The sequence below is a fragment of the Mus caroli genome, unplaced genomic scaffold (genome assembly GCF_978045245.1).
Source record: "Mus caroli unplaced genomic scaffold, Mus_caroli_1 scaffold_6, whole genome shotgun sequence".
NCBI lineage: Eukaryota > Metazoa > Chordata > Mammalia > Rodentia > Muridae > Mus > Mus caroli.
Window position 1 is genome coordinate 148,494,634 of NW_028227261.1, and position 18,810 is coordinate 148,513,443.

The following is an 18,810-nucleotide window of genomic DNA, read 5'->3' on the forward strand; positions in this document are numbered from 1 at the left end:
TGAGTGCTTAAGAGCACGCACTGCTCCTGCAGAGGATCGAAGTTCAGTGTCCAGCACCAATGTTGGACATTTGTAACTGCCGGTAACTGCTCCACAAGTTTAAATATATTCTATTTTATTTTTGTCTCTGATATTTTCTAGTTTCCCCTTTGACTTCTTTTACCCTACAAAAGTGATCAAGAGTGTATTTTGATTTCTACTTAAAAAAAAAAAAGATTTATTTATTTTATGTATGTGAGTACACTGTTGCTGTCTTTAGACACACACCAGAAGAGGGCATCAGATCCCATTACAGATGGTTGTGAGCCACCATGTGGTTGCTGGGAATTGAACTCAGGACTTATGGAAGAGCAGTCAGTGCTCCTAACCGCTGAGTCATCTCTCCAGCCCTTGATTTCTCCTTTTACTGTCATCAAAAAGATGCTTCCTAGTTCAGTATTTTTAAAATTGTTAAGACGAAATGACCTGCACACATACTTGAGAAGAAAATGTCTTCTGTGAAATGGATGGGATGTCCTGTTGATGGCTTTCGGTCCATTTGGTCTACAGTACTACTACTCAAGCCCTCCACCGCTTGCTAATGCTCCATTTAGCTATCCTCTCCACTCTCAGAGCTCTGATAAGGAAATCTATTATGCTATTACCTGTTTCTCCTTTGTCCTAATTTACTCTATGTATTTTAAGGATCTGAGGTCATCCGGGTGGGCAGGCAGGCAGGCAGATAGCTGTTTACCTACTGAGTAGGTCCACACCTTTGTTTTAGTGTCCTAAGCCAGTGGTTCTCAACCTTCCTAATGCTGTGTCCCTTTTATTCAGTTCCTCATGTTGGGGTGACCTCCCCAAACCAAAAAAGTTTGTTGCTACTTCATAACTGTAATTTTGCTACTGTTGTGAATCACTGTGTTTTTCAATGGTCTTAGGCTACCTCTGTGAAAGGGTTGTTCAACTCTAAAGGGTAACGACCCACAGGTTTAGAACCACTGGTCCTATGTCACCTCAGGAAACAGGCTCAACCTATCATATAATAGTAACACATTTAATAACCTGGGAAGGATAAGTGGTATTTTGCTAAAGTTTAAGCACTTCTGTCAAATTAGTGAACTTAGAGGAAGAGGTCAGAAGGGAAGGGTTATGGTCCATGCGGAGAGCAGAGCAGATAGAAGGTAAAGGACTTAGAGCAGTTTCTCAACCTGTGTGTCAAGACTCAACCCATTGGAGGCTGCATGATCCTTTCAGAGGAGTCACATATCAGGTATCCTGCATATGAAATATTTACATTACGATATATAAAACAAAAATGCCTCTAAGTGTAAGCCCCACTTGCCCAAGGACAGAAAACTTCCTGGAATGATGGGGGTTGTTCACAGCATAACAAACAAGCCAAGTGTTTCCACTGCTGTAAACAAGGTTGGCTGCCCCAACTGTGCAGGATATGTTTGACCACACATAAGCAGGAAGTATATCAGGATGTATGCCTGCCTCTATTGAAGGTGGGAAGTATATAGCCTTATGGAGTTTGCCTCTTTAAGGACCTGACTAATGTAACACACAGACATTTTCTAGAAATCTCAGGTCCAGACCTGGCCAGTGGCCATCATTCTGTCTAGCATTGAATAAAGCTTGCTTCAAATTTGGCTCAAAAGTTGTGGTAGTAGTGTTATTCTCCCACAGTGGGATTAACAACTTCTCTATCAGCATGATGGCTACAAATCAAGTGCTTCAATAATTTGACAGAACTACTCGAATCTCAGTAAAACACGACTTATTTCCAGTTTATGATAGAGCATACAAATGGAAAAGAGATGCAGCAGATAGGAGAAAGGGACTCAGAGCAGGAGTGGCTAGCCGATCCCACAAGCCACTATGGGAAACACTCTTCCATCCCTGTGTTCTTCCCTCCCAACACTGCAAACAAGCCCCTCTGCATTAGGACCAGATGCTCTCGTTTTAGGCCAATCACAGCCTCCAGCTGTGTTTTGTTTCTTTTTTCTATATAAGCAATTAATTGAATAGCTTCCTTCTAGATGAACAAAAGTTTTCCAACCTCTGCTAACACTGCTCCTTCCCTCAAGCCTCTGCACTTTGCTCTACTTATCAGCTGGAGCCAAGGGTTAGCCCTTCTTTCTGGCCCCTTCCTTCCCTCTAAGAACTGGCTGAGTCTGCTACATTCCCCCATGCTGGCTCTCCATGCTGTTCTCACCTTGTTTCTCCTCTGCCTAAAAATCCAGTCAGTCTTTTTTGACCTAGACCAAATGAGATGTCACAGATCTCATACATAGCAATTGCTCTAGCAATTTTCCTTTAGAATAAAGTCACCTTTAACTCGACAGTCTAGAAGAGAGCACAGGAGAGCTAACATCCCATCTTCCCTCAGCAATCCTAGTCTTCTACACAGCCACCTATGCACTCTCCCCAAGCAGCCCCAGATTCCCAGAACCACATAAAATTCCCCTCACAATTGACAAGAGCAGGAGTGGACACAGGCAGGAGGCTCCTAGAGAGAACTGGGCCTTCAATGACCTCCTTTTGCATGATAAAGACTCGCTCCAGCCTCTCTGCACCCTCCAGTTTTTAACTTTTGCATAAGAAATAGTGCTCCAAAACTCCAACAAAATCACACAATCTCATTGTTTATCATTACAGGGGATGAAACCAGAGGTGTTTATCTTTCATACAGTAACTGGAAAAACAAACAGGTCCTTTTCAAGTTGAAGTGGGTCATTTAGTTACTATTTCCAGAGCAATCAATTATAAAACCACCCTAAGCAGCCTGTACTGCATCCTATAAATTACTGCATCCTTTGCCATAAACTGTTGCCTGGCTTTCCACCCTCCCCAGTCACAAGGCTGAGAGGAAGCCCCTGCTCTAAGTCTTTGATCTAATTCCAAGTGTCAGAAGTATTTAGCTCTTTTTTGCAGAACTATGACTACTCTTGACTCTTTATAATAACCAAAGCCAATTACAAGATAACACCAGGGAAGAGTTCTCATTTTAACCCTTTAGGACTCCTATTAAAGCACAGAATTCTGCTTCCAGGTCTTCTATTCAGGAGTGATGGCATGATGCATCACCCAGTGCTCCTGAAATCAAAGCAGCCCCAGAAGTCCTTGGCATCTGTGGGGTCTGCCTGCAACCTTCTGCTCTGTGCTCATCTTATTCCTTGGAAAGAACCCGTCCTTTCAACAATCAGCCCTTCAGGCATGTGTGGCCTGCCCCATGCTGGTTGAAACCATAATACTCTGTCATGTCAGATGAAGAACCCTGAACCCATGGAACCAGTAAGGCCTTAGAAAATAACTCCCCAAAGACTTTCTGTTAAGAAGATTATTTTTTCTCCTAATTATTTGGGCAATACCAGAGTCTCCTCAAAACACAAAGACAACAACAATAACAAAAAAAGACTACAAAAAATATTATCTCCAGATGTGGTGCCTTCTAGAAAGGACGGTTACTTTAGGTGGGAAAACCTGAGAGTGATGCTGTATCACTACCAATGGCTCTGCTGTTGTTCAGACCAATGCTATTACCCCTGTAGACATGGTTTGGAAAAATCAAGCGTCTAATGAAGTAACTGCTAGATTAGTAAGGACTTTCTATCTGTCCCCCAACACCCTCAGAGCAAGGTATGTCGCTTAGGCCCACACAACAATTGAAATAAGGGAAGTGATATTTTGGAAGAACTAGGATTTGGTTGTTGCTTCTGCTGCTGAGTCTAATAAGAAAGCCAAAATTCTGCTCTTTCAGCCACAGCTACAGAGAAGAAAGCTAAGGAGAAAGGTGGTGCATGTGAGACCAGCTGGTGAATTCTAGGTCTAACATGAAGAACCCGATCATATACACCGGGAGGTTTTAGATGGATTCTTCAAACCTGAGAATCAGTGAGTAAACAACATACTTCTTTTAGTTGGAGAAACAAAATCCCTTAGTCAACAGGAAGAACTCTGTCCTGCAGTATTTCCAGAAAAGCCTCATCCATCCTCTCTCACTAAGATGGTACAGTTTTTTTTTTTAACAACTTTTATTTGTATTCCAAATTTCCTGTGCATCATTTGTAGAGGCCAACTGCAGATAAATAAGAGAGATGACCAGAAGGAACTAGTAATGTAGGCACTTTTAAAAATCAACTGCACCAATTATTCTATTTAATGTTTATAAGCCTAAATGAAAATTGTCTTTAAACAAAGAACAATATTGGGTACTCCCTCACCATAATCCTAAGCCACTCAAGTTATTAAAGATACTGTATTTGCCCACAGAAATAAAAAAAAAAAAATTAACGAACAGTATTGACATAACTCATTGATCGTTGCGATCTGGAATTAGTATTGTGTTTTAATGACCCAAATACAAGAAAAACCAAAAGCAATGATGTGCTGGGACAAAGATAATAGTTGAAATCTTCACAATGGTTAAAAGGTAGGACCACATATTGTAATTGGGAAAATTAGCGCAAGTCAAATATGTGGCCCATTTCAACTATGTATAATCAAACCCAAATACTTTGGAATGGCTTAGTTTTCCCTCATTGAAATCACTCTTAAAATTTCAGGTTATGCTCCACTGTGGAACTTCTCACTTTAGACAACTAAATACAAATAATTTAAAAGCATAAATAAGAAAAAGTGTTGTGTTGAATTCAAATAAAACAATAAGGACCTTGATTGTCCAGAGGAACAAAAGACAATCCTTGTAGTTCATGTAATGTGTCAAAGAACATACCTGAATCAGTCCTAACAGAAATTCTGTGACCACATGGAATGAACACACACACACAGTGAAAGAGAACTCACTTAGGTCAGGTCCCAAGAGAAGTATTTGACTTTAGCTAATCTTCAGATAAAAACTACCTCAGGCATAAAAAAAATTTAAAAAATTAAAAAGTTCCCAGGAGGGGGACAACGACTGGATTGTAAATAAATAAATAAATAAAAGTAAAAAAAAAAAAAAGTTCCCAAGTTCCCCAGATTGATAGAGTCCATGAGGACTTGAGAACTGTTCTCTTAACCAAATATCCCAGGGGATTCTAATGATCAGCCACTGAGAACTGCGCCCATATGTGTCACAGATTAATGAAAGATAGTATAGGGTCTATAGAGGGGAAGCTGTTACCCTTCATAACAGCTGTAAGAGGAGCTGGAGATGTTGTGATCTGTTGTGATGGGACAGGAGTCTTGCAGGGGGAAAGAGCCTTCACCTCGGAAACGTGGAAGGAGTTTCTGCTTACTCTCCATTAGGAGTGGGGCCCAGGAAGGTTCAGATCATGTACACTAGAAGGGCACACACTAAGAAGGCGACAAAGTTAAAACTGTAGAGTTGTTGTGAGTCTGGGCCCCAGGGGCCTAGGTTTCTGGCAGTTCTGTATGCAGGAGCTCCAAGGAGTATGTGCTGTTCAGTTCCCAGCACCCATTCTTTGGGCAGTTGACAAAACCACTAACTCAACCCCACAGGCGTGCTGACTCTAGCCTCTCCACTCCCTGCACTCCCCATCCAACTCCCACTATGTACACACAAGCACACACACACACACACACCATTTTTTAAAAAGCTAGCAGAAAGAAACTGTCGTTTTTTAAATATAGTTGTTCAAAGCCTTTTACAACTTTAAGAAAGTTAAATATAAGAAGAGTAACTCCTACAATTTAGACATTTGCTCCAATTATAACTCCAGACACAGTAACACCGCTTCATGTCTTTAGTTGACATGTACTTGCAAAGGGTGACAATCATACCTACTAGCTTGGTCACAGTGACACTGACCAAAACACAGCCAAACTTAACCATAACTGAAAGTTATAATCCAAAATATTATTGCTAACTGGAAAAACAGACACATACAGCAGAAAATCATGCCTTCCTCAGTGTTAAACTGAGGGAAACATATTTACATGTCTGTCCATAGAGACACTATCTGAACCAGTACCTAAGACCTTAAAAGAACTGGCCTGCCAGAGAAAACATGGCTGGCTGGTGGGCACAACCAAAGCCTATGCCAAGCACAGGGGAGGTTTTATACTGTATGCTCTACATTTTATTTGCTTAAAATTTTGAGCCATATGTTTACTAATTACACCCTTAAAAGCTAAAATTTTCAGTAAGTGTTGCAACATTTGGCAATTAGTAAATACAAAGAGAACTATTATTAAATGTATAAGTATTTTAAAGTGTGTGGTTGTCTTTTACAGTCTCTGGATGTTTACTACCTAAGAGAAAGTGGCAAAAATGGGGGGAAATTGGTGAGTCGTGCTCATTTTAAAGGGCTGCTTAATTAAAAAGTGCATCAAAATCTTAATCCGCCCCTTCTTGTTCATGATTTTTAAATCCTCTTTAATAGATCCAGCACAGCTAAAATCTGCTTCCAAAGTTAAGTGAGTCTGGCTATAATGGAGTAATTGTTTACTGAGCCTTCTCGTCATTCCATTTCCTTATTTCCTGGTGCACATCATCTGGTCAGTAATACTTATGTACCACTTAAGACCTGCAAGTTTAAGGAACTAAGTTGTTAACAGGATGGAAAGGCATATTTTCTGGTTTGTCCTGTCCTCACTTCGGGAAAATGAGAGTACAAATCTGCTGAACTGTATCACCTTGACATTTCAAAAGTAAGACAATTGACCAGGGCAGCAGCTGTTTTCAATGTAACTTTCGTTCTTAAACATTTGTTCTCGGTATAAAGCGTGCGTGTTAAGAATTTAAAACTCTACACTTTCTAAGTAATTTACCTAATGGAAAACAAAACAAAACAGGAAAAAAAAAAAAAAAAGCTATGTGTCGAAGATAGGACGAATACAACAAATGATCCCACACACTCCACGGCTCCATAACTGCACTTCTGAAACTGGAAACTTTCCACGTCTGTACGCCTCCCTCCGCCCGGTATTAGAAGGAAATCCTCCAAGGAGATCTGAGTCACCAGACCTTGGGGACCGTTCCTGGTGCACACACCCCGCTGCAAGCCCTGGCCCTCCCTGCCCCCTTCAAGAGCAGCGGCTCCGCAGCTAACCGTAGTCACCTCCGGTCCGTCGCGCCCTGCCAGCCGTCCGGAAACCGCTGAGGACGCGACCGAGTGCGGGCGAGGACCCGGCCAGACCCACCCGGTGCCCCTAGCAGAGCGCCGGACCAGCTCCGAGACCTGCCGGGGCCCGGGACCCCCGCGGCCACTCACCTGCCCCGAGGACCGCGCCGCTCCTGCTGCCCGCTCCAGCTCCACACAACCGAACCTCGGGGCCCGCCCTGCGCGTCATCACCGCCCCCGCCTTCCGCCGCGCAGGCGCACGCGCCGTCCCCATGACAACGCGGCACAGCCGGCGCGACCTCCAGCCCACCCTCCCTTTACGAAATCCTCCCAAGACCCGGCTCCAGCCTCGTTTCCCTGGCAGCCCCCGCCGCCTTTTACTACCCTTTGTTCCCAGAACGAATGCTCATTGGCTGCTGACTGTTACTCTCGGTGTTGAACACACACACACACACACCCCGAAATAAATAAAACCCACATTCTAGTCTTAAAAACACGAACTATGTGCTTTCTGGGAGTTGATGGTGCTGATAGGGGAACCCAGATGTTTGGGGTGTACATGAATATGTGAAACTGACAATATCTACACCAGTCCATGGCTGAGGCCATTTCCTAGTAACAGTATATGACATCATTGGCATGCAAGCAATTGTTTATCTAAATTATTCATCATCACAGTCATTTGAAATTTTATCTCTGGTAAAACAATAAGCATTACATGACAAGAGGAATGAAAATGTGACGCTCCAGGGAGTTTATGGCTTAACTGATGAACAACTTGTAAAACCAGATACGGGATGGAAAAGGAAGAAATACAATTCTATTCACAGCTGGCAAGATTATCTGTGTAAACAAAGACAAAATAAACACCAATCAGCAGAATAAGCAGCTACAGCAAGGTTGCTACGATACAGGGTTAATATACAGGAGTCAATTACTTTCCTATCTGCATGAAATGAGCAATTTGAATTGAATATTAAAAATATATTAAGATAAAATACTTAGCTACAAGCCTAGTTGAATGTATATCTGTGTGAAGGAAAACTCCTAATTAGAATTTCATGCTGTGGAAATAAATAGGTTGGAATGTCCAAAGTCCAGAGGAAGATCACCTTATCTTGGGCTAAATCCTGGCCCTCCAGAACAGCCATTCCTTGTTCCCCTGTGTCTAAACTAACATCTTGTGACAATAGATAGCAGGTCTTTAGAATCTATGGGATTAGCAGGCAACTAGCTTCTACCAATCCAAATGCTTAGAATGTCGCCAGAAAACACCTTGCGTCTTACAGAAAGGTTTCCTGAACCTCACCCCCACTGCCATGTCCTGCCTACATATTGTAAACTTGCCTTGACTGATGACCTCCTCTGTTCTGTAAAATGGCTTAAGCCTTTAATCCCAGCACTTGGGAGGCAGAGGCAGGCAGATTTCTGAGTTCGAGGCCAGCCTGGTCTACAGAGTGAGTTCCAGGACAGCCAGGGCTACACAGAGAAACCCTGTCTCAAAACAAAACAAAACAAAACAAAACAAACAAAAAAATCCAAACTATGAGAGCTACTTGAGGCTACTTGTTGGAACATGGAATTTGAGGTAACCTAAATCTGTGTTCCCAGGCCATGGTCACTCAAAATGGTTCCAAAATCAACTATCTCTTATCCCCTTTAAGATGAGAGCTGTGGTTTCTTTGTGTTGACAGGGAGTTATAAAGAAAATGAAAGATCTGAGTAAACTGGGAGACACCCACCTTTATAAATACAAAGAAACATTTTATGGAGATGTCCACCATCTATAGATTTCATCCAATCTCAGTCAAAATCGTATCAAGTCATAGATATCAACAAGCTGGTTCCACAGTTTGTAAAAAAAAAATAAATAAATAAAAAAATAAATAAAAGAAAACACCAAGGGGCAAGATGATTTAGTGGAGTAAAAGCATTTGCTGAAAAACAAACAAAAAAAAAACAAAAAATACTGTCAACTTGGAAAGAGAGAGACAACTGGAGATGTTGTCCTCTGACTTCACGTGTTTGTGCTGTGTGGCAGGAGAGCTGTACACATATACATGGGCACACACACAAACAATAAATAAACTAATCATAAAGGATGCTGAAGAAGATAAAATATGTAGCTTGAGGATGTTTTACTGTGGCTACAAGAACAAATTACCAAAGGCTAGGTGGTTGGAGCAACAAAAACTTTTCCCTCACAATTTTGGGAACAGGGAATACCTGTTATATCTTGTGTTTAGCTAAAGACTTTGGATCTAACAAGGACCCACCTCCTAAAGTGCAGATAGCCAACTTCTCATTGCATCTAAAAGACAGGAGAGAAAAACAAGGGTGATGAGGAAAGAAGAGGGGAAGAGGAAGGGAAGAGGGCAGAGTTCATGAATCACACTACAGAGTGGGCTTCCTTGTAGGAATTGGAATTAGAGACACGAAAATTCTGTTCATAACAGCAGTAACTCAGTACAAAACTCCTTTAATGGCCTAGTCGGCCATCAATGGAAAGAGAGGCCCATTGGACTTGCAAACTTTATATGCCCCAATATAGGGGAATGCCAGGGCCAAAAGAATGGGAATGGGTGGGTAGGGAAGTGGGGGGCGCTATGGGGGACTTTTGGGATAGCATTGGAAATGTAATTGAGGAAAATATGTAATAAAAATATTAAAAATCAAAAAAAAAAACAACTCCTTTAATGGTATAGCATAGTAATCAAGGGAGAGTAGAGATGACAGGCAATGAAGCAGAGAAATAGAATCAACAAATGCACCGAATAGATCTTTAACAAAGAAGCAAAGTCACACAGCTGTGAGTTCGACCCCTCTGTATCATGAAGGAGAAGATGAAGAAGAAACAAATCTAATGGCAGCCATTTTACTTGGCTATGGGCAAGCAGTGGATGTGGGAAGGGAGATAGGAAGAGGAAGAGAGAGAAGTGGGTGGAGGATAGGTAGGTCCTTAACAAGTGGGTTTCCTCTCATAAAAATAAAGCTAGATACAGACTTTGGGCATTTATAATAATCACTTTCAGCCTGTGGCAGTATGAGCCTTTAATCTCAGCACTCAGGAGGCAGAGGCAGGATTTCAAGGCCAACCTGGTCTACAAGTAAGATCCTGGACAGCTAACACTCACAGACACTCACAGAGAGTGAGAGAGAGAGAGAGAGAGAGAGAGAGAGAGAGAGAGAGAGAGAGACCCTGTTTGAAAATAAATAAAAACAGGGCAAAAGTTCTGAAAGATACAGATGGAGAGCAATTTGAAAAGAAATTCAGAATCCTGTAAAACTAGGAGACTGCAAATTTAAAAATGAGACCACAATCCACATCTATCAGAAAGCTAAAATCCAAAGCACTGGTAACACCGACTGCCAACTAGAATGGTGAGACACTCATGAGCCCAGCCACTGGACGGCAATGTAGAACTTCCTTACAAATCTAACTGTGGTTCTGTCATAGGAATGATGTTCAAGAAACATTAGCTGTGCTTCTGGGCACTTAGCTGAAAAGTTATGTTTGCAACACAACTGCCCATGAATATTTATATCAGAGTTATTGATTATTACCAAAGCTGGTCACAAGATGTTCTTCAAGAGATAGAGAAAAAGTTGGGTAAGGGTTCCATCGGTAAAGTGCTGCCTTGTAAGCACAAAGACCCGAGTCTCAGCCTCAGAACTCACATCAAAAGAAAACTTGGGGTGGTGGTACAAGATTGTAATCTCAGCACTAGGGTGGCAGAGACAGCTGGGTTCTGGAGGTTTACTGGCCTGTCACCTTAGCCTAGTCAGTGAGTTCCAGACATTAAGAGATACTACCTCAAAAAACAGAGTGGACAGTTGCCAGGCTGTGTGTCTGGCTCACCGCTAGAGTCCCAGGAGTGCTGCCCGAGTGCTGCTCAGGGTAAGCAGATACAGTCCGTAATGGAGATCCTCAGTTCATGTTTTTCCCCAATGGGAAATAGCTGAACAAGGCCTATCTATATCGGATTAGCATGGAGAACTCCAGGGTTTTATGCTACTTGACTTCCCTCAGATAGAGGCCAATGTGGGGGACAAGATCAGAACTGGAGAAAACCTGCACCAAGCTCAGAGACTTAGAAAGTAATTAGCAGAGTTTTCCTACAGACAGTATCTGAGGAAGGATATGGTACCCATGGTTGACCTTTGAGCTTCCCATGCATGGGTGCAAATGTGCAGCTGCATACACAGGTGCATGTGTGCACTCCTGTGTACATGTGCAAATGCATGCACACACAGACACATGTACACACACACATGCCTAATGAGCTATAAAGCCACAAAAAGACATGAGAAAGGTCACTATATCAATATGTGGCTTCAATGCCCCACTAAGAATACAAGTATAGGAGGACTATAAGTTCGTTCAAGGTCAGACTGGCTTACCTAGTAAGTTCTTATTTGAAAGACAGATATTTAAATGCATTTTAGAAACTAACCTAAAATGACTACAATGCTGTGTGATCCAACAATACTCAGTCCCAGAAACAGCAAAATTACAGACAGCCAAAATACCAGAGATCACCAAGAGGTTGAGAAAGATGGAGAAATGTGAATTACCAAGATCTGTAGACTTTTTTATGTGATACCATAACAGTAGATACATGCTATTAAGCATTTGTCAAAGAACATAGGATAGAACACTGTTTTATTCATGTGTGCATGTATTTGTGTTATCTGTTTTTATAATATAATAATATAATATAATATATATGTATTTTTATGACGGCTCCTGGTGCCTTGAGTGGGAACGCAGCGCTACACGAAGGCCCGTTCCACGAGGGTAAGGGCCTTTGCTAGTTTGATCTCCAGATCTTAGCATTAGTACTTTTTCATCTGCCCAGCTGTCTCCTCTATAATAAAACTACTCTCAAGAGTCTGGTCTTCCAGGTGACTTTGGTGAGTCATCTCTTAGCTAATCATTGAGCCTGGGTCGGGGACGGTGAGTACTTTCAAATGTGTGCTCTAGTTAGAAAGTGTGCACAGCATAAGGAAGATAGCACAATTTTATTGGACATCTCTGCCTAGCTGGGGTCTGTTGTGAACTGGAAGCACTCCGAATCAAAGTTGAATTGACTACTGGAACACTCAGTGTGAGAGAATTGTTGACAGAGCAGACATGCTGTATAACACACAGAGGGTTCTGATGAAAACTATGGTTTTCAGTTAATATTATATCCATCCTGACTCATGAGTTGTACTAAATTACTGCATAAATGTACATTTCGTATGAAAAGCTGTGCTCAGAGTAGAGGGAGTATATGTGAACTCTCTATACCATTAGGGTCAGTTTTCCTGTAAACACAATAGACTGTTATTTGTTTGGTTGGTTTTTTGAAGCAGGCCTTTTCTGTATATTCCTCGTTGTTATGTAATTCACTCTGTAGACCAGGCTAGCTTCAAATAGATTGAACTAACCTCAAACTCAGAAATCCACCTGTCCCTGCTTCCTGAGTGCTGGGATTAAAGGCATGCGCTCTGACACATGCCTCAAAGCACTGCTTTAAAGAATAAAAATAATACAAAACTAAAATAACTATACAAAGCTCTGATAGACATTTGATAAAGAAGAAAACTTCAGGCAATACAAAATGATGTTAGAAGGGAATTGATATTAGCCTACAAGTTCACTAATGCCTCCTTGGAGATGTAGCATTTAGCCTGAAGGATAGGAATTAGCCAAACGACTAATGGAGGGAAAGTGGCACGGGCAGGGGACGTACTGGAAAAGCTTTGCAGTTAGTGAACAGAACCTTGATGCACGAGGCAGCTGAAAGGCAACTGTGCTTAGAACACCAGGATAAAAGACAATGGCTAAGATGGGGCTGGGCAATAGGAAATGCTTCCTGAACACAGTCACGTTAAAAGCACTGCTTCTGCTGATGCATGGAGGACAGATTGCAGGCAAGGACAAGCCTTCATTATGACTTTCAGGTGGCCTGGCCTCCAGAAGTTCATTGCTGATCACCAATATAGTGGGATTAAGAGGTATTTGGAAACTTTAACAGACAGGGCCTAGTTAAAGGTCATCCATCAGTGGCATTCTCCTGGGGAAAAATGTATGCCCGGCTTGTAGAATTAGTTAGCTGACCTAAAAGACCAAATTTCATGATCACGCTCTGGCTTCTTGCTTGCCCGTGTGGTCTTCCTCTTCTGAAGCTGGGGAATTCTTTATATTTAGGTTAAATTGTGACACAGCCACGTAGATCCTCACCAGAACCTAAACAGATGGGGCCATCTGATATTTTGGCCTTTCAGTCTCCAAAGCTATGAGCTCATTAAAGTTCTAAATGCCCAGCTTTAGGTATTTTGACATAGCAACTGAAAGATGAACTAGTACAGGAGACCTCTCCAGCAATAGCTATGTTTCAGTTACTGAGCATAGACATGTAGAAAATTCTAAATTTAAATAACTTTAAGGAGTTAGAAAGTCTTCATGGTTGGTCAAGTTTGGATTAATTACAGGGAAGGAACCAATTGCCAGGGTTTTGATATAAGCCTGCTGTTGACAGTGGTAAACATTTGAGGTAGAGTACACTGAAATGAACACAGAGGGGCAAGACAATTGGCAGTTGGTAGGATTGATTAGATCTGAAGGCAGATGTGCATTAATAGTTGTGAGTTTACTAACAGGTGCCTGAAAGATGTCTGGAAAGGTGGCTCAAAGGCTAAGGGTATTTACTATACATGGCCCTCATATTTGGATAATCTTTATATAAACATAGTAAGATTAAAGTATTATTACTTCAGGTTCAAACATGATCATGTTAGAGTACCAATGAAGACCCATCAATGGAACACTCCTTGGTCAAGAGTCTTTGGACTGGGCGGAGAGTCAATCACCTAGCCAAGGGGCCACCACTTAAGAATAGACTCTTCCCAAGAAAGTAGTTTACCTGAAGTCATGCTAAGGAGACAGACAGACAAAATCATTCTCCTTTAATGGGCTAATATACTTTTAATTTCCTCAATTCCTACCCCCAGCACAAACTCTCCCAGAGCATAGCCATGCTGCTTAAATCTGCCTGCTTTTCTGAATTAGTCAGAAAAGTGTAGCTTTTTCTTTTCTTCCTTCTATCTCTAGCACTGTTTGGACTTCAAAACGCCCCATCTCCATCATGGCTCTGCCTGTCCCACATTACTGATACCATGCCAGCTAAGAAGCAGAGTAATTTCCTTCCCTCTTCCACTCCTCTCCTCTGAGTAGCATTTGAGGCTTATAGCTGACTAAATGCAGGGGAAAAAGAAATAATAATTAAAAAAAAAGAAAATGACTGTCCCTATGTAGGTGGAGGAGAAAGTTTATGATAGTTACATGGGAGAACATAGCCAGAGACAGGGGCATCTGAGAGTCCAGCATAGACATCCCGAGCTAGGTGAGAAGGGAGAGAGGAAGGAAGAGAGGGAGACCAGGTACAGCACCCATGAGTCCCAAAAGAGGAGGGGTAACCAAACTGGCTGGATTATACAGGGGAGAGCAGCTGGGGGGCAGAGAAGCCCAGCCTCTTGTGCTGGAAATGTTTAGGGTAGGGTATATCATCCAGGAGGGCCTTGTGACAGGATGGGCCTGAGGGGTGCAGGGAGACACTAATGACCAAGTTTGATCTGATAGATTAAGTAGGTAGGACTTGTGAAACTAACTCCTACCCTGTGATATTTTCTTTTGAATTCTAATAAAATTGTCTCAAGCTTCTGCTTGAATCTATTTTAAAACTCTTTTATCATTTTATTTATTCTTACCATTCCATGTGCATCGGTGTTTTGCCTGCGTGTTTGTCTGTTTGAGAGTGTCAGGTTTGATGGCACTAGAGTTATAAACAGTTGTGTGATGAGCTGCGATGTGGCTACTAGGAATTGAACTCAGATTTTCTGGAAGAGTGGTCAGTTCTCTTAACCACTGGCCCTTCCCTGTAGCCTCCTACAATTATTTTATTAATGGAACTAAGAGGTAGCCCTGGTTACCTTGGAATCATCTAGTGATCCTAAAGCGATTCCCCCCAAAATCCAGTATCAACCACGGTTTGGCTACAGATAGGATTTTCAGTAACTTGATGTAAAAATAAATCTGTAAGTGTATATTACTCTAGCTACCATTCTGGTAGAGCATGACCAACCAAGCACATAGCTGCTTTTAAAAGTCACCTTGGTGTTTCACGGTATGCCTACAGTACAGCAATATCTTCCTAGTATCTCATGCTATGCCTACAGTGGTATTTATTTGAAGGGAGTAAAACTGCAAGTAATTATCAGAAAAATCAATCTTTAGAACTGAGAATTTCCTCTGTTCAAGCTGCGTGGAGCTACTAAAATTGGCATTGCTGCTCTCTGAAGGTTTCCTTTTACCAGAAAGCATGAGTTGATCACCCATAGGTCACATGTTCTGAGTGATGTAACTTCCTCTTGCAAAAGTCTCAGCCACAGGACAAAGCAGCTTCCTGAAAGTCCTTAGGTCAGCCTTTGTTCTAGAACACACAAGCCTGAAAGCGCTAGTTATAACAGCAAGATTGTAAACATTTTGTTAAACAATTGACCACCTAAAACATCTCCTAGCTGCCTTGGGCAGGGGGTGGGGGAATATGCTGTTTTATTTTTACACTTTTCATTTATTCTGTGAGAATTTCATACATGAATACAATGTATTTTGATTATAAACCCTCCAACTCCTCTCAGATTCCTCCCACCGATCCCCCTGCTAACTTCATGTCCTCTTCCTGTTTTTTATAACCCAGTGAGCCCACCCATTGGACGAGACACTGCATGACGAGACACTGCGTGATGAGACACTGCACAGCGACAGCAGCAGGAGTGCCAGTTGAGATGAGGACTCCCAGCAGGTTTCAGTCCTACTCTGTCCTTGCCCTTTACCCAAGTTCTCCTGTAAGACCCCCGAAACTGGGAAGATCTCTGCTCAAGTCCCAGAATGAGCTGGCTGGCACCCTAATAACTCGAGAGAAAACCACACCTGATGCAAACTGCAAGAGGCTTTATTGTCAGCTAGCTGAGGACGAACTCCTTTCGCTGCATAGGGAAAGGGAGTTCGACCCCAGCAGTAAGTGTAGGGGGGGGGGTTTAAAAGAAAAAGCGAGGAATTGGGAGAAGTTGGGAGGAGAGTTGGGAGGAGTTGGGAGGAGTTTGGCTACAGCTCTTCTCTGGCGGGTGTCCTTGGTAAAATTACAAGGCATGAGGAGTGGGGAGTGAGTTGTAGCTCTTCTTTGTGGAGTTTATCTCCGTGTCCTTGGTACAGGGAGCCAGGCAAGCGCCTGGCTAGGTCTTATCGCATCTCTGGTTGTAAGGTATAGAAACAAAAAGGCTTTTTGCTGGCTATAGAGGACAAAGAGCTTTATTTTTAGAGATCAGGGAAAACAAGCTTGGGGGAACGTTTAGGGGCTTTACCTTTCAGGGAGAAACGCTTTAAGTCGGGATCTCACACTCCACCCTTCCAGAACACCTAGACCTCTGGGATGCCACAGCAGTCAGAGCTCACAGCAGTGTGAATGCTGCACTAAGATTGTAGAACCTGTGTGTTCCACCTGTTAAATCCCCAAACATAAGTACGTGGGTCCAGGGCCACCCACCTGAGCAAGGCAACTTCCTTTGAGAACATTGACTCCCCTTCCCCACAGCTAGTCATCAACTACCAATAGTTAGCAAAGTGGGGGGGGGGTTCCCACATTCATTCTGGAATTATGACTGATTAGATCTTGTACACGTTTAACACAGGCAACTACAGCTGCCGCACAGTCTAGAGAATCTCATGGAGAAGAGACTATGGCTCTGTAAAGAATTACATTGCATTATCTTTTACATGGCACTCTAAATGCATACAGGTGGCACCATATTTAAAAGGAACACTAAAGATTGGTACTGCTGCTCTGTAGTAGAGCACTTACCTACCATGAGAGGCTGTGGGTTCAATACATAAACAAACAAACAAACAACACAGAGAACAGTGGAATAAATCTTTGTGCGAAGCCTAGGTATTTATGAAAGTGAATAATTATTCCTTAATATCATTTGAAAGATAGATGTAGCAGAGATGATACTTATGTAAGTTATTAACTCCCCATGGCTAAACTGAACATTACAAGGCAATTTTAAAGTTGTTCTATCATAGCATATGTTTTCATTGTGAAACATTAGCTATACTATAGAGTCACATAACCCATACCTCTTCGAGGTGGTAAAAACAGTGTTAATCGGTGGAAGGCATGTTAAACACAATTTGTACAATATAAGTTTATTTGTACAACACTTGAGTCCCAAGACCTTTTCATCAAAATCTCTTCAGAAGTAATGTATTAACTTCTGTCACCCCTTGTACCCTGCCCCTCCTACCTCCTGCCAGGGACTGACTGAAAAGGCCTCATACATGTGAGGCAAGCACCTTATCACTGAACTATACCTCTAGTCTGGTGTCTGCTTTTCTTAGAAACTAAAATAAAATTTACTTAGTTTTGAAATATCTTCCCTCTATAAAATATATTTCTAAATATATATTAAAAAGTTTAAGGCAGTGTCACAGTAACTTGTGACTTTCTCTAGAAAGGAAGTGTCAGTCATTGCATGCGGTGATGGTGACTCAGTCACTGTCTCAAAAGTCTATCTTGTCTACTTGGCTGTCACGAATGATACTTATGGGAAGAGGAAGGTTAAGATGTATTAGCCCACTTAAAACAAGATTCCTGTATCAGAAAATAAAAAGAAGCAATCAATAATGTGCAAGGATATATTATAGTAGCTTTGATACTGGCATGTTAGTAAGGAGGAAGCAACACACTAGTGTTGAGGACAATTTTTACAGGAAAACTACGATATTAGGTGGCTACTTATACTCAGCTCAAATTTTAATAATCTCTGGACTAACTATTTAAGAACACCTGAATAAAGTCATTAACAAACCTGAGCACATCTGTCCTTTGCCAGGTATGTGCCATGGTGACATTGGTGCCATCATTTATTGATTGGTCCTTCCTAGGACATGGCCAGAACTCCTCCAGTGTGCTAACGTTTTCTGCTTCTCATTTTGGAACTCTCTCCAGGATTCTGCTCTAAAGCTGTGACTGTACATGCCCCTAGGAAAGGTGCCAAAGGCTCATTTCCAAGTTATTCAGAGCAGATGTTCCAGATGCTCAGACTCAGCCACACATTTATTTACACATCCAGTGGAGTACAAGATTTCCAATCATATTCCTATAGAAAATCACATAGTTCTTTTATTTTCCTACGTGTGGGAAACTGAGCTACTACACCTATCCAGGCATTGGATCTTAGCCTTTAGCTCTTGCTCTAGCCTTTACACAGTTTTCCATTTTATCAGAAGTGGTCTTTTCTTCTCTACTGTCTCTTGAGTATTAATCATCCATTCGTCTGACTGGGAACCGCCCGAGAGCTGAATTGGCTCTGCTTTTTGTTGTCTTTGATCCTGGAGCAATGCCTGAGGAATTGAAAAGGTTTCTGTCTGTAATAACCATATTTCTTCCCCTGCCCCAAAGTCTGTACTATTTTTTCACTCCTAACATTTCAGACCTTAAGGTTTCTGTGGTCATGGTGTTTGGAAAAAAGGTAAATTGAGACGCTTCTCTTTGCCTGTTCAAGTTCAGTCACATGCTGTAGTTGTCCCAGAAGAAGATGGCCACCTCCCTTGCAACATTTGCAGTGACAACATCTAACTGTTATGCCTTTAACTTAAGTTGGGTTTCCTTGTTGCCAATAAAGATGGCAGATTATAGGAAAAGGTAACTCAAGACCACCAAAGCCTACAAATGGAAGCCAGAGGGCCCCG

General features: G+C 42.0%; 1 protein-coding gene across 2 annotated transcripts in view; it reads right to left on the reverse strand.

Moving 5' to 3' along the window:
• The window catches only part of Sdcbp (syndecan binding protein), a 30,569-nt gene extending 23,321 nt beyond the window's left edge, over positions 1-7,248 (reverse strand). For both annotated transcript variants that reach the window (XM_021160711.3, XM_021160710.2), the window contains exon 1: positions 7,164-7,248. The gene's annotated coding sequence lies outside the window, so the exon portion shown is untranslated. The remainder of the gene's footprint in view (positions 1-7,163) is intronic.
• Positions 7,249-18,810: the final 11,562 nt, after the last annotated feature.